General features: G+C 33.7%; 1 protein-coding gene across 10 annotated transcripts in view; it reads left to right on the top strand.

Annotated features, from left to right (window-relative positions):
• The window catches only part of LOC137657922 (guanine nucleotide exchange factor DBS-like), a 664,479-nt gene that overhangs the window by 424,618 nt on the left and 222,361 nt on the right, over positions 1 to 17,500 (top strand). The gene's annotated exons all lie outside the window — the stretch shown is intronic.

Raw genomic sequence — 17,500 nt, 5'->3', positions numbered from 1 at the left:
TTCTCGACAGCAAATTTACTTTTGAGAAACACATTAGATCTGTGTCTTCTTCAGTTGCTAAAAAAAAATTGTCTTAATAAGATAGTATTTTAAGATTTTCGGTGATCTTTCTATTCCGATGAAGTTTTTTATTCTTTTATTCTATCTTGTTTTGAGTATTATTCTCCTGTCTGGTCTTCAGCTACTGATTTTCATCTTAATTTGTTGGAGAGGAACTTACGGTCTATTAAATTTCTAATTCCTGCGTAAGGTATTTTAGAATTCTGACCATACTTTACATTCAGATCTTCCCGGACAGGTCCATCACGTTCGTAATACTAGGCAAGCAGTTAATTCTAATAGTCAGGCCTTCTCCATAATGAGGTTCAGTACTACACAGTATTCTAGAAGTTTTTTTCCAGCTGTGACCAAGTTGTGGAATGATCTTCCTAATCGGGTAGTTGAATCGGTGGAACTTAAAAAGTTCTAACTTGCAGCAAATGTTTGTATGTAGGACAGGCTGACATAAGTCTTTTTATAGTTTATATATGAAATGTCAGTTTTAATGTTGTTATTGTTTTTAAAATATTTTATTTTTATTTTTCATTACTTATATCATTTACTTATTTCCTTATATCCTTCCCTCACCGGGTAATGTTTCCTTGTTGGAGCCCTTGGGCGTATAACATCTTGCTTTTCCAACTAGGGTTGTAGCTTAGCGAGTAATAATATATATATATATATATATATATATATATATATATATATATATATATATATATATATATATATATACCATTCACCGTTTAATTATTGTTCTTTCTTTTGAAGTGTCAGAATCTAGACTAATTACTTTTGAACTCTAAAATTTTAGACTCATATAATCATTCAACCATTTTGTAAGTACACCTGTAATTTCTGTTTCACTTAAACAATTGTTCTTATTTCTTTTGAACTCTAAAATTTTAGACTCATATAATCGTTCAACCAATTTGTAAGTACACCTGTAATTTCTGTTTCACTTAAACAATTGTTCTTATTTCTTTTGAACTCTAAAATTTTAGACTCATATAATCGTTCAACCAATTTGTAAGTACACCTGTAATTTCTGTTTCACTTAAACAATTGTTCTTATTTCTTTTGATCTCTAAAAATTTAGACTCATTCAATCATTCATCCATTTTGTAAGTACACCTGTAATCTAAGCTTCACTTAACTAATTGTTCTCATTTCTTTTGATCTAGTGAACATATTTCATAATTTGTGATCAGGTTGATCTCCTAATTCAAATATCCTAACTGCAAAACAGAGCCAGATCAAAACTTTATTCATAAAAATATCTAGAACAGACAATAGTGTGTTTAAAACACGAGCATTCTCAGAATGAGACTGATTTTGTATTTGCTTTTTACAAAATAAGTAATAATTTAGACTTAGGCCTATCTTATATTTTCTGAATATTTTTTAATACTATTTTTTGTAGTCAGTATCGACTTTTGGCTTTGGCCATGGCCATTTTTACCTACCTTACCCATATGGCCATTTTTACCATGGCCATTTTTACCATGGCCATTTCTTCCATGGCCATTATTACCTACACACACACACACACACACACACACACACACACATATATATATATATATATATATATATATATATATATATATATATATATATATATATATATATATTCATTTTTCTTTTTTCTGTGTGTGTGTATTACGGAAACTGGAAAGAGATAGAGCACGAATCGTCGCGAATCGACCTGCATCCTCTTACATAATGGGTTCACGAAAGAAACTATTCATTCAACTTGAATTTATAAGCTTGGGCTTCCTTTTAGCAAACTCTTGGGAAAAATATTTCACCCATATTCTTGGCATCCTTGGCGCCAGAGGTGGTGGCGTCTGCCTGGAAGCTCTCTCTCTCTCTCTCTCTCTCTCTCTCTCTCTCTCTCTCTCTCTCTCTCTCTCTCTCTCTCTCTCTCAAATAGTGATTCGAATAATAAGCAAGCTGTTGTTTGGTTTTCAAGGGAAGGCCAGAATTTCCAAGAATCTTTGGTTTCTTACCTTCTCAAGGTGCAAACGCACTGGAATCCCCTGGAGAGGGGGATGAGGTAAATGCTTGCTTGCTGGATAATCCTTTCCGAACTCCTCTACCTCCTCCATCTTTCCAGAGAATTCTTCCAGCACCTGACCTAGTTTATTCTCGTTTGGCTCGATTCCAGCGTTGGCAATCTCTCTCTCTCTCTCTCTCTCTCTCTCTCTCTCTCTCTCCTCTCTCTCTCTCTCTCTCTCTCTCTCTCTCTCTGTTTAATCTTCCGCAATAAGTTATAAAGGGAGAGCTAACGTTTTATATATATATATATATATATATATATATGTATATGTATATATATATATATATATATATATATATATATATATATATATATAAAACATTCTGTATATGTTTAATGTGTATATACAAAAATGAAATATATATACACACAGCTGTATGTGTGTGTGTATGAATAGTGCTTGTTCGTGGATTTATGAAAAGTTATGTAAAATATATATACAATCGTGTGCATATTTGATGTTTGTTGTTGAATGTTTATTTTTACAGTTGCAGCAAAATGAGTTATTTCAAAATCCGAAATTACAGTACAATTTCTATAGGTGTCTCTCTACATAAGGATATGTGACGTGTAACTTGTCCAGTTCATTGCATTCTCTCTCTCTCTCTCTCTCTCTCTCTCTCTCTCTCTCTCTCTCTCTCTCTCTCTCTCTCTCTCTCTCTCTCTCAGAATACCTTTAAATTTTCATTTGGTCGTCTTGCTTTTATTGTACCTAGCATTCACTTCTTGGCTTTTTCACTCTATCTCGGCCCGCTACAAAAAGAAACTCATCTTGCCACCCAAATGAAGGTAGAATTTGGCTCTACTTCCTGGACGTTATAGATTGAACGTTAAGAGAGGATCTGCTTGCTTTCGAAAACATGAAGTTGTTTTGAACTTTCTTAAGTCATTCATGATAATTATTATTATTATTATTATTATTATTATTATTATTATTATTATTATTATTATGACTAGCTAAGCTACAACCCCACTTGGAAAAGCAAGATGCTATAAGCCCAAGGGCTTCAACAGGGAAAAATAGTCCAGTGAGGAAAGGAAACAAGGAAATAAGAAAACTGTAAGAGAAGTAATAGCACTAAAAATAAAACATTTTAAGATAATTAGGAATATTAAATTAGATCTATCATATATTAACTATAAAAACTTGAAAAATAAAACAAGAGGAAGAGAAACAATATAGAAAGAACGTGCCCGAGTGCACCCTCAAGCAAGAGAACTTTAACTTAAGACAGTGGAAAACCATGGTACAGAGGCTATGGCACTACCCAAAACTAGAGAACAGTGGTTTGATTTTGGAGTAACCTTCTCCTGGAAGAGCCGCTTACCATGGCTAAAGAGTCTCTTCTACCCTTATCAAGAGGAAAGTAGCCACTGAATAATTACATTGTAGTAGTTAACTGTGCGGTAGATATAATAGGGTTTTAGAGGCTGGGTTTAGACATTCATAGATTTCTTTATTTACAAAGGAAAATGGGTATGTATGCTGCTAAAAGATGCTTTATTTATTAATAGAGGGGTGGGAGAAGGCTTGAGAATAATAGTCTGCGTTACGCTTAACTGATTTTACTGGAGGTAATTTATGCCTTGTAACTCTGAAGGAATGGCAGCTCGCCAGACGTGGATGAGGCAGTAGTGTACTTTCGAGCGGAAATTTGTTATTTTCTCTTGAATTTGATTAAATATCTTTATGATTAATTCTCTCTCCTTCCTTCCCTCTCGTTGGTTTGAGATTGCCTGATCTGTATAGACAGAGGTTGGTTGCGATAAACTCACAACCTTTTCTCTCTCTCTCTCTCTCTCTCTCTCTCTCTCTCTCTCTCTCTCTCTCTCTCTCTCTCTCCTCTCTCTCTCTCTCTCTCTCTCCACATAGTATTTATTTGGGTTTTAGGGTTTTAGGAGAGACAGTTTAGCCCTATGTATTTGTTTTTATATTATGCAGTTACAGAACATGTAAATATATAGCCTTTTCTTGTTTTATATTAGAAACAAGTGCAATCTGCAGTAGGAAAAAATGTTATTTTCCTTTTTGTTTATTTTAGCAATTTGGACCCATCTTTGATTCAGCTGACATTTTAGGATGATTGTAACCAAATCTTTTTTTTATATAGCCCACCTCTTATCAGGAAAATGGGGTATTGTTGAAATATAGTCTTGATTTAGAAAATCCAAATAATAATGTTTTTTTGTTATTTATCAGCAATAATTATTGATTGTAATTATTATTTCTTAATAGTTTGCTGTCTTTTAGAATTTAGATGACGATAATTGATTTGAACAGTAAAATGTAGTGTTTGTAACAAGACCATAATTGCGTGCCGTTGTTTTCATTATTGGAATGCTACCAGCAGAAACTACAAAAACAATAATATCTACTTAACTTGGAAAAAAATGAAACAATAAACGACGAAAACATGAAAAAAATGCGAAATTCACCCAAGATCTGAACATGAACCGGCGAAAGGAAACATGACCGTGGGTGAGGTGCGGACACAAGAGTGGAGACAGGAGCCCTTGCATTGGAGTCTGTTCTGCTGCCGCCAGTATCACATGTCGAAGCTTACGACATGCTGCTGATGCCACTACAAGAGCATTCTCCTCACTAGAGATCCTATTCCTCATCCTTCTCTTCGTCCTTTTTTTATTATTCATTGGCTTTTACAGATGCCATCTTCCCCTCTTTTATGTGTTCGTTCCTTCCCTATGTAAAGTTGTTAGGTTTGTTCTGTTATTATATTATTATTATTATTATTATTATTATTATTATTGACTCCTCCTTTTGTCTCGGTCTGGAAGTTTTCTTGTGCTTTTGATTGTTAATTTTCCTCTTTTTATTTATTTATTCGCCTTTTCTTTGATTTTTTTATTTTTTCGTCTTAGTACTTGGGTATCGTCTCCCAGCGACTTTATAAACAAATAATATTGATTTAAATTGATCCTTGCTTTTTATAACAAATAGCTTGTAGTAATCACTTTCAGTGTTTTAGGTTTTTAAAGGAATATGGGTTTGCTGAAAATAAAATTTCAGTCCATGAAATCAACAAGAAAATATTTTACAAGGTGTTATTACCTTTTCCATTGAAGTTGTTTTTTATCTTTCTTAGATTTATCGTATTATATTCATACCTTCTTGGTATAATAGTATGTGTAGTATCATTAATATGCAGAAATCTGATTTATTTCTCGCTTATTTTACTACAGCTTTCAATCTTGTTTGATGATTGAATATATATATATATATATATATATATATATATATATATATATATATATATATATATATATATATATATATATATATATATATTACTACAGCTTTCCAATCTTGTTTGATGATTGAATATATATATATATATATATATATATATATATATATTTATTTATTTATTTATTTATTAAATAATCTTACGTATTTTCATTTTTTTCTTCCTGTCCACTTGAATCCTTTACACTTTAGTTGACTCTCTCTCTCTCTCTCTCTCTCTCTCTCTCTCTCTCCCTCTCTCTCTCTCTCTCTCTCTCTCTCCATCCTGGACATTGTTTATCCTGGAGGTCCCCTGTCCGGAGCAATGAAAAGGGTTCTAACGAAGGCAATAATTTTCTAAGCGATTCGAGCAATTTTTTTTTTTTTTTGTATTTTCGTCGCTAGAAAGAGTCCACCTTTTTCCTCAATTAAGGAATGTCATCATTCGATAACCTTATCTCCTTTTCGGATTTTTGCCTTGTCGATTATTATGTACTTTACAACGTATATTCCAGGTATAACAAAAATTATATATGGAGATACACTCACCAAGTATGGAAAATGGGGCATGTTTACATTTACGTCTTCTTTGATATGGAAAATGTGTGCGATCTGGCGTAAAAAGCAGTATTATCGAAAATGGTGGTAACCATAGATGATAGAAGAATTGACTTTGTATTAGTTAAGGCTCCGTGACTAATGTTGGTTGTACCAGAGGTTATGTGTTGTACCAAGATCTCTTTATGACTTGGGGTTGTATCAAAATAATTCTTTAGACTTTGGGTTTTATGAAAAGATCTCTGTAGACTTTGGGTTGTACCAGAACTGCCAATTGCATTCGAACATAGTTTTACAGAAAGTATTCGTACTAATGAAGAATTTTGAAATTCTCTCTCTCTCTCTCTCTCTCTCTCTCTCTCTCTCTCTCTCTCTCTCTCTCTCTCTCTCTCTCTCTCTCTCTCCCCCCAGCTGATTATACACGCAAACACATAGCTGTGCACGCACAATCATATCTTGGGTTGATATAAGGAAATTGAGATTGTTTGGTAATTAAGCATGGATTTACTGTTCACTTTATAAGTTCTTGGGCAATTTAACCTTGGTTTTGAGATATCGGTAAAAGTCCTTTACAAGTAAGAAACCTCAAGAGATAATTCATGATTTTTGGAATCCGAAGGAAATGAGGAGGAATTGCTTCTCCTTCTCCTCTCCTGGAAATAGATAGGCTTGAGCAACGGAGGTCCTTCTTCCCCCCTTCCTCTTGCTTATTCTCTTTCCTTCTTTTTTCCCTTCCTATTATTCCTCATCCGTCTGATTTTCTCCTGCACCATAGGGTTTATTACCAATAAAAACAAAGAGGTAAAGAAAGATGTTATGATGGAACTTGATTGAAATTTAATTAAACCGTGATTAATGCTCTGTTTTGATATATGGACGTTAACCTACGTAAGAAAAAATTGAGATTAAATGCAGGCATTTACTTTGACACGGACTCCGTAATGAAAGCGAGATGCAATTTGGAATTGGAAGCAAATTCTAGCTATATATTTCAAACAATAGAAAATAGTAAAAAGCAATTTATAAGAGAGAGAGAGAGAGAGAGAGAGAGAGGAGAGAGAGAGAGAGGAGAGAGAGAGAGAGAGAGAGAGAGAGAGAGAGAGATTACTGCCTTAGATGACCCTAATAGAGGGTACAGAATATTGATGAGGATGGAGATTGCAAACTAGAGAAATTGCTGTGTCATTATAAAGAAATGATAGGGAAAAATGACGGGAAGCGAAGGCAGATAATATAGCTTTACGATGGAAATGAAGGAGAATGATAGGGATAATGATCGATAGAGAATGATGTAGACATGGAATGGAAACCGAGGAAGGATTAATTTGAAAGTTTGGGAGTGTTATTCATGAGATGAACCTTTTATTGCCTATAAGGTTTGATCTTCCGGGAAATGAGGGTTGTATGCAGTCTCTCCATCGAAATGAGAAGGAAGGAGAATAGAAATGCTGTTATAAAGGAATTGTTGAGTGTGAATAGTATTTAGAAACAGTAGTACTTGCAATAGAGGGCATAAAGAAAGTACAGTATTGTAGTATTTGGAGCTTGAATTATATGTGTACATTGATTTAATCTCTGGTAGATAAATGAATCTCAGTTCATCTTTTATATACAGTATATAAATTATAGAAGGAAGCAAGGTTAAAAATGTTTTAGTCCAGTAATTTTGGGCAGGATTAGAAATGAACCTATAAGAGAGATTACTCGAGTGCCATATGCAGATGAGATCACGATGTTGGGTAGATGGAGATGGTTTGGGCATTATCTTTCGCACTCCCCAAGACGTTCAGCTGGGCTCCACAAGGCACTAGAAGAGTTGGAAGACATAGGCCTACATGGCTGAGGACTATGAAGCGCGAAGTAGGAGATGATGAATGGAGAAGTATTGAATTAAAAGCTCAAGATAGATACGACTAGCGAAATCTAACCAGGGCCCTTTGCGTCAATAGGCGTAGGAGATGATGGTGATAAAATTTGGGGTTGAGTCTGATAGTGTTTCAAGAGATTACAAGTGGATTTCCATTTATAAGGATTAAATAGAAGCCTGATAGGGATTCGAAGTGAAAGAATTTGGGACGCATGTGAATGATATCGTACCAGGATGGGATTAAGTAGAAATGTATATATATATATATATATATATATATATATACATAATATATATATATATTATATATATATATATCACACGTCCAGTTGTTATGAAAAATATGTAGTATGCTCATTCTAAAGAGACTAGAGAGAATGATTGATGAAAAGTTGAGATATGAACAAGCAGGATTTAGAAAAGGTAGAAGTTGTATTGACCAAAATTCATTTTAGGACATGATGTACAGCAAGGTGTAGAATATAGAAATTCACTTTTGATGGTGATTGTGAACTATATAAAAGCCGTTGATTGCGTGTGCATGCCAATTTTGTGTAGAGTTGTGCGTTATTATGGAGTTCCTCTTAAATATGTAAATTTGATTAGGTCTGTTCATGAGCACGGGAAGTGCAAAGTTAATGTTAATGGAGTCCTATTAAATTAATTTCCAATGGACAGTGGAGAACTCCAAGGAATGTGTTATCACCTATGTTGTTTATCGTCGTTATAGATTTTGTAATGCATAGAACAGTTGGGGATTGTGGAGCAGGATTGGACTTGCTTGGTAACAGGAAATTAGCTGACCTAGAGTATGCTGATGACGATGTCCTTATTAGTAAAAACGCCACAGGACTTACAAAGTTTGCTTTCAAGAAGGCATGAAAATATCACATTAGGCTAGGCTAAAAAGAAATAGAAGAGAGATGATGAGAACTGAATATGCAAAGGAAGATGAAATATCATTGGAAGGAGAAAGGATTAGTAGGGTGGAATTTTTTAAATATTTAGGAACTATGATCGCAAATAGAAGGTGTTTATAACTGGAGTTTAATGAAAGATTGAAAAAAAGCAAGTCAGGCAATGGCAATGTTACTTAAAATTAGGAAATCAAATCGCTTGAAATTACATATAAAAAGCAGGCTACATATCAGTTTAGTGAGATTGGTGTAACTGTATGGACATGAGTCGTGGTATGACAATAAAACAAAAATCCAACACAAAAAAAAGCCCTCTGAAGAATATTGGGAGTTAAAATGGCCGGGCAGGATTAGAAATGAAGCTATATGAGAGATTACTCAAGTGCCATTTGTGGACGAGATCGTGGTGAAGGGTAGATGTAGATGTTTTGGGCATGCTTCTCGCACTCCCAAAGAGAGATTAGTTCACCAAAATTTCAACTGGGATCCACAAGCTGCTAGAAGAGTTGGGAGACCTAGGCATACATGGCTGAGGACTATGAAACGTGAAGTAGATGATGAATGGAGAGGTATTGACTTCAAAGCTCAAGATAGCGATGATTGGCGAAATCTAACCTAGTTTCTTTGCGTCAATAGGCATATTTACACACACACACACACACACACACATTATATATATATATATATATATATATATATATATATATATATATATATATATATATATAATATTTATATTGTGAGCACGGTATATATTAGCATAAAAATGCTACGCGGGTAGCCAAGAATACCAGAAAAAAGTAAAAAAAAACAATTATTGTACTAAACTAACTTTTAAGACATATGCAGAAAAATGTACATTCATATAAATAAAATGGTGGTTAAACCCACACTTTACATAACTCTTACTAATATCTAATTTTCCTTGATATTCCCTATCATGGTTAGCTAGCTAACTGCCCTCATTCTTCTTTCACCTATCTTCCCTATCAGCTAAAAGAAAGTATATATATATATATATATATATATATATATATATATATATATATATATATATAATATATATATATATAATATATATATATTATATAATATATATATATATATATATATATATATATATATACATATATATATATATATACACACATACATATATACATTTCAAATATATTATGTATATATATATATATATATATAATATATATATATATATGCATGCAGTAATTATATATATGCATATGTAATAATTCTGGATTTATATTTCTTTAATAGCTATTTGAATAGATAATAGTAAAACTCTTTGACATCGCTAGAAATGTAGGTATCTGTTTTGAAATTGTGTTTAAACGAAACTTTATTGAGGCTCAAATTAAATTAGCTATGTAGAATAAATAGTGATTCACATTTATCCTTTTTTTTTTTTTTAAAGATTTGCTGATTATTTTGGGACCTTTGAATTATTAACAGTCAATAACCTAACTTGAAATAGGACTAAAGATTATTTGAAGACTGCAATCATCTACTATGAGATTCTGGGCCTCTGTAACACGGTTTTTTGGACTTTGCTCCTTATCAAAGCATCGGGTGTAGCTGAAAGTTGACATATGTATATTTTACAACCACACCACAAATTTTGTCAGCATTATCAATAACCTAAACCCGATGGTTTTAATTTTTATAGAGTAAAAATGATCCAGCCGACGCCATGGCCAGTGATACCAAGCCAAGAGTCGAAAACATTCATTACGTAAGCAATGTAAACACCTTTGGACAAAATTTTGCCCCGCCCATCCACCAGACACCCATTCACCTGACACCCATTCACCTTCTTCCATCTGCTCTGAAACCCATAACAGTCAAGAATGGCTAACAGGATTTGGAATTGCCCCCGTGGTTGCAAACCTGCATTTGTCTTACGACTTGCAACTTTATACAGTCATGAGAAAGCCCTTGGCCATATCTATTATAGCCTGAATAGGTAATTATTCAGTTTCTAGTTTAAATCCAATGTTTATGGTCTGATTTGTATTTAGCGTAACATGATTATAATACTTGTAATGTCATTCAGGCTTTTGAACATTTCCATTAACTATTCACTATGCCACCAAGAGAGAGAGAGAGAGAGAGAGAGAGAGAGAGAGAGAGAGAGAGAGAGAGAGAGAGAGAGAGAGAGATTGTATGTAAACAGTCTTTATATAACTTTTTTTGTTAAAATAAGATTTTTGTGCTAAAATCTCCATCAGACCAACGGATCATCCGATATAATTTTTTTCTTCTTCTTAGGCCGTACGAACGTGCTGGCTATGTTTTGGGCATGACTGCATTTTGTAAATAAATCATGAATAGTTTTAGGAGTTTTATTTGTACATCTAATGGGAATCTATAGAAGTAAAGTGAACATAATTCATTTATCCTTTAAAATATTTACTACATGTAGCAAAACAAATAGTAGTAAAGATGATAATGCAATGAAGGAATGATACCATACTTTATCTTTAGCTTCAACGTCGGCAATAACATACCCAGTTGCCATAATTTGTCAGTTTAATGAAATAACCTATCATCTAATGTTAAACTTAATTTCTGAGGAGGCCATGGCTTATTGCACAGTGAAAAAACATGACAAAGACTTTATGAATGGCGGAACAATACATAGATGTGGGTGGGGTATCAGTGCTGGCGTAGTAATACTACTGTAGCAGTACTGCCGCAACAGTAGTATGCATGAATTAAACGTTTAGGATCATTTAGCACTTCTTACAACTACTCGAGAAATGAGTTTTTATAGCCAGAATTTGAATTTTCTGATCCAACAATGCCCATGATAGCCTTCAGTGTTATCCTGATTCATAACGAGGCCAAAGTGGGTGGAGTCTCATGAAGTCATCATTCTGACGATAATTATTGGTGAAGGTTTAAAGCGAAAATACGGTACCGGCTATCTTTTTTTTTTACAGTGAATAGGTAGGTAGATAGACAATGAATAAAAATTGCTTGACATTGGATATAGCAGTTATCAAATCAAGCTGGTCTACTACGTTTTTGAAAATTACCAACTATTCCATACACTTTGTCAATCTGATTGTGACCTATAAAGTAGACTGTAATTTCTTAGGAAACTTATTTTGGGAGTTAGACAAATAATCGAAGTGTTTTTGTATTTATTAACATATTTTGTTCGTTTGTTCATTATGACAATTCTCAGTGGAGAGGTTTCAGAATTCATAAAGGTGTACTGCTTTGCTTTTATTTACACTTTTGTGTTATTGTTGGCAGAGGTATAGCCTTCGTTACGTATAACCAATCATCGATCGAGAAAGAGAGAAGAAATGCCGTCATAAATTACGTAACGAGTGCGTTCGAAACCTTTTCTCTGAGTAAGTTGGCCCGTCTTCAAAAATCGTCACTTTTACTTAATAAAGTACCAAATTTATTCAACCTACGTAATGCAGAATATAGTCAAAATTTATGTGTAGATATAATGTGCATTCTGAATAAGCGTTATATTTATGAAATTCATAGAAAAAAAGTTATTGCGAAAAAACCGTGTTACAGGGGCCCTGAATCTCATAGTAGACGGGAGTGGCAAGGGAATGGCTGAAGTTTTGGTTTCCAAATAACGTCATTTCCTGTTTAATATAAATTCTTTAGAACCAAGTAAATCATTTGTAAGAGCCTCAAGATATTATTAGACTGAGGAATATTATAAAAACACGTTTTTTAGAACGGCGTAGAATTTAAATATCATGAAATTTAGGCAGCTGAATTTCTTTGAAAATACTATATATCAGACGAAAACATGTAAGGTTTGACCGTGAATAAGTTATAGAAAAGCGTAGATAATAATGTAGCATAATGAAATTGGATATTAGTTATAATATATTGTCTTTTTTTTCCTGTTACAATGAGTACAAAGTTTCAGACTTTATACTTTATACTTTATGGACATTCTGAATTATAATTGAGGTAATGGTAGTGTTAATAAAATGATTTATTTCGGCTTTTGGAATGGTATCATACTGCGACTGAGACAATCGCTCAGCGTTGCAGGATGCAGTTGGTTGCGACATGATTGAAACAAACAGGGATTTTGAATCACTCCACTTGAAGGTATTAAGAAAGCCTACCAACATATCAAGTTAGATACCATCTCTCTCTCTCTCTCTCTCTCTCTCTCTCTCTCTCTCTCTCTCTCTCTCTCTCTCTCTCACAACACCATCATAAATATACATATATATATATATATATATATATATATATATATATATATACATATATATATATATATATATATATATGTATATTTATGATGGTGTTGAGAGAGAGAGAGAGAGAGAGAGAGAGAGAGAGAGAGAGAGAGATGGTATCTATATATATATATGTGTGTGTGTGTGTGTGTGTGTGTATGTGTATTATGTGTGTGCGTACGTGCATTTATGTATACATACTGACATGTATAAAGAATTCAGTGGGATTTATTAGTTTTTATGTACAGTTTTATGCTTTCTCTGTTATAATTTCATAATCACAATATACTGTATATCTAGACTAAAGAAGAATAAATGAATTGAATTTTCCGCTTTAACAGGTAGTAGCCGTAAGTACTATATATTATATATCCTTAACATGAAATATATATTGAACATTTGTCTTCGTTGGTTTTGTTTTATTGTCTCAATGAATAAGTAAAATAACTCTAAAGTTTACCCAAACTTTCGCAAATTCTCCCTGAAATCGGTCTGATAGAGATAGTGAGATAAGGTTGCAAGTGGTAATGAGAACAGTTTGGAACTGTTAACGAGATCCGGTTAGAATTCTCATGCAAATTATCCTCTATGGTACAATTTGCCTTTGTTCACCGTTGATCGTTATTTTAAGATAAGCAAATCCCGACTAGTGTCGTCGTTTTATCTCTCTCTCTCTCTCTCTCTCTCTCTCTCTCTCTCTCTCTCTCTCTCTCCCCCTCTCTCTCTCAAGTCTATAAGTATCTTATTTTCCCTTTTGAAAAAGGTATGTCACGGAAAAATCCTCAGTTTCATCTATGATATTTAATGTGTCTACGCTCTCTACATCTTCGGGTGATTTTGCTAATCACACGACGAAAAATTTAATTTTCAATAGTTGCTGTATTCATTGTACTAACTGATGAAAGCGGAATACCTGAAACACCTATGACCAGTCCTAATGGGATGGTCACTAATCACCAAGATTTCCTCTTTTAGTCCAGTTATTTGGGTTTGAGTTCAATATGTATCGATCCTTTGGGGGACTTTTTCTCTGACGATGTTAGAACATTTTTAATAGAGAGGAGGATCCGAATATACAAGGCTCACAGGGTAGAGTAGACTCTTTAGCTATGGTAAACCGCTCTTGTAGGACACTACAAAATGAAACTATTGTTCTTTAGTCATGGGTAATGACTTAGCCTCAGTTCCATGGTCTTCCAATGGCTTGGGTTAGAGTTTTCTTGCTTGAGGGTACACTCAGGCACACTAATCTATTTGTTTCCTCTCTAGGATATTTTCCATGTTGGAGCCCTCGGCCTTATAGTCTATAGCTTTTACAACTAGCTTAGCTAATAATAATAATAATGATAATAATAATGATGATGATGATGATGAGGATGATGAAGGGGCGGTAAAGAGTTTGAGAGTCTAGATAGGACAAATAGGTTGGACTTATTGCGAGGGCTTTCTGAATCCTAATGGTTAGTTATCACTAACATGTTTGTTGTTCAGTGTATTTTTAGGGATGACGTGCTGTCACTACTTTCACGCTCATTTCATTTGAGCTTAGGTCACAGTAGAGGTGTCCGTAGGATTTACCATTTCCAAAACAGATTTGCGAAACCTGCCGTGTAATATCAATTGACAAAATGGTGTAAAACCCATTTCCAGTGTCTGTCGAAAGAATAATTCACAACTTCATTTATCGAAAAATTTTGAAACGTACAGACATACACAAGACTGAGTGCCGTTTGAAACAAACTAATTGCATCAAGAAAAAAAGACTTGCTACTGATAAGATGGAAATTTCATTCACATTCTTCTTGGAAAGCAATTAAAGCAGTCCATCTCGTGATGATATGAAGAATTGAAGCTAGGAAAGGCATTCTAGAAATTGCACTTACTTGTTAAGACAATTTTTCTCTTCAAAATGGCGTAGTCCTATTATTTGGTAGAACACCATTTTTATCGAACAAGTTTACGATTGTATATACACCGAAAGTATTTAATAGGAATGAGGGCACGCTTTTGGCATTCTCTAAACCTAGACGCTTCTGGAAAAGGTTATGCAAGAAAGGAAACGTACCTAGGTAATATAAATATCGATATATGACCAAATTGAATTTGAGAAGACTGTGAAATTAGTATTTGTCCCCTCAGCAATAAAAATGTCTAAAAAAAACAAGAACATAACCTAGGAAGTTTGATAAGCATTATCACATGTCAAACTATCCCCTGAGCCCCAGAACTTCGAGAGATGCGTTAGTAAGAATCTCCTCACATCCTGAAACAGGACGCCCAGACACAAGTAAAATGCGATACGGGATCGACAGTATATATATCGTTTTACCGTAACCCAGGCTGAGGATGAGAGGGAACCGTGTAGATCTTGCATATTATTAGGAAGAATAATCGAAGAATATCCAAATTTTTCCAGAAATGGCCTTGAGAATGATAAAGGTTTGAAGGTAGCCATGAATGACAGAGGCAAGGGACAGTGACAGTGCCCTAGCAAGACAGAGACCTAGAAGTCTAGACTTAGTTACTGACCATTCATATGACTAGAGACAAAACCACCTCTCCCTTCAAGCAGAGACCAGGGAGTGCCAGGCAGCGGGTGCTGATGACTCAGTAGGTAGTCCTACAGGCTCACCCATACCCACCATCATTAACTGACAAGGATGGTGAGGCAAGCGGAACTCGAACCCCTGTCCAGCAGATCGCCAAGTAGGTACGTTTCTTATAGGTAATTAAGGGTAGTTAAAGATTTTTATTATGTCAAGTAGTGGTTCCAGATTGATATTTTTTGGTATTTCTGGCGTAGTGCAATTTTGACGATGACATTTTTATATTCTGACAAACTTTATGTATGTATATATATATATATATATATATATATATATATATATATATATATATATGTATATATTTTTATTATTCGAGTTCGGTAATATACAGTACATATTATAATTAGTTAAATTTGACTTTCAAGAATGTGTGCACAACAAAATCATGTAACCGAAGACTTTTATGATATACTATTATGACAATGTTTCTCCAGTGTGTTTCCCTTTCAGTTTAATCTTATACCATGCTCCTCGAATCAGTTGTCAATGCCCAATTTTAGAAATATTTTCAGTAGTTACCAAAGTGAATATTTCAAAATAAGTCTCTCTCTCTCTCTCTCTCTCTCTCTCTCTCTCTCTCTCTCTCTCTCTCACTCTCTCTCAGTAACACACACCCATGCTCTCAAGTGTTGGGTTACTCGTGTTACCCTGTCCTTCCTCATTTCCACCCCTTACCCTCGAGGATACCTTCTCTCTCTTCCCCCCCCCCCCCGTTTCCCATGTTGCAGACGACGCCCTTCCCTCTTACCTGGCTCTCTCTCCCTCCCTCCCTTCTCGTTGACATCGCCACCTAGGTTTCTTTTCCTTCCTGTGTGTCAAACAAACGCACACGATCTCCGCCTGTCAGTTTCTCTTGGGTGGGTGTGACTGTTGGATGTGGAGTTCTTGTACACATTGAAAGAGTGATATTCCAATATATATATATATATATATATATATATATATATATATATATATATATTATATATATATATATATATAAATGCATTGAAATGACACCATACATAATTTTTCATAATAACGCTCACGGTGCAAAAGTGGTCTTTTGCGTCAAAGACAAGTTCTAAATTGGAAGCTATTTGTGACTTAGTCCTGTTAATATAAAGTTAAAAGTTAATTTTATTGTGATTACATTCGTTTCTACTACAGAGAGCATCATCATCATCATCATCATTATTATTATTATTATTATTATTATTATTATTATTATTATTGTTGTTGGTGTTATTATTATTATCATTATCATTATTATTATTATTATTATTATTATTATTATTATTATTATTATTATTATATGAAATATTAGAATTGCCTGACAGTTCTTCAATATTTATTCATTCACGAAAATTACTTTGCATGGTATTGGGAATTGTTCTTGTAAAAAGGTTTTACATCTTACACAACAATAACAACGGCAACAATATTAATAATCTGTACAATAGAATTAATTAGTTTGCATCGTGTGCCCCCTCATGAATGTATTTTTCATTCCTATGAAGAAAAATTTTAAAATAGAATAATAGAGATTACATTTTTATATTTGTAATCCAGTTTACTTACTGAAGTGTTGCTATATTTTTCGTCCTCTTTATATTTTACGAAGTAGTTTTATGGGAGTCATTTTTCATTCATGTAAGTTCATATCTCGACCGCCAAGAACAACTTTGGTCTCAGTAGTATCTTTTTTGCAGTCTGTCATTAAAGTGTGGTTGTTATTCCTTGTGTTTGTTATCTGATCTGTATATATATATATATATATATATATATATATATATATATATGTATATATATATATATATATATATATATATATATATATATATATATATATATATATATATATATACCCCATTCAAGGGTCGCCACAGTGAATTGTCTTGCTATGAACATCTATCCACTGAATCCTTCTGTCATATCAACTGCCCTTATACCTTCTCTTAATTAATCCATATGTATA

This window comes from Palaemon carinicauda, chromosome 18 (genome assembly GCF_036898095.1).
Source record: "Palaemon carinicauda isolate YSFRI2023 chromosome 18, ASM3689809v2, whole genome shotgun sequence".
Taxonomy (NCBI): Eukaryota; Metazoa; Arthropoda; class Malacostraca; order Decapoda; family Palaemonidae; genus Palaemon; species Palaemon carinicauda.
The sequence above is the reverse complement of the archived record's forward strand: the minus strand, read 5'-3'. Positions and strand labels throughout refer to the sequence as shown.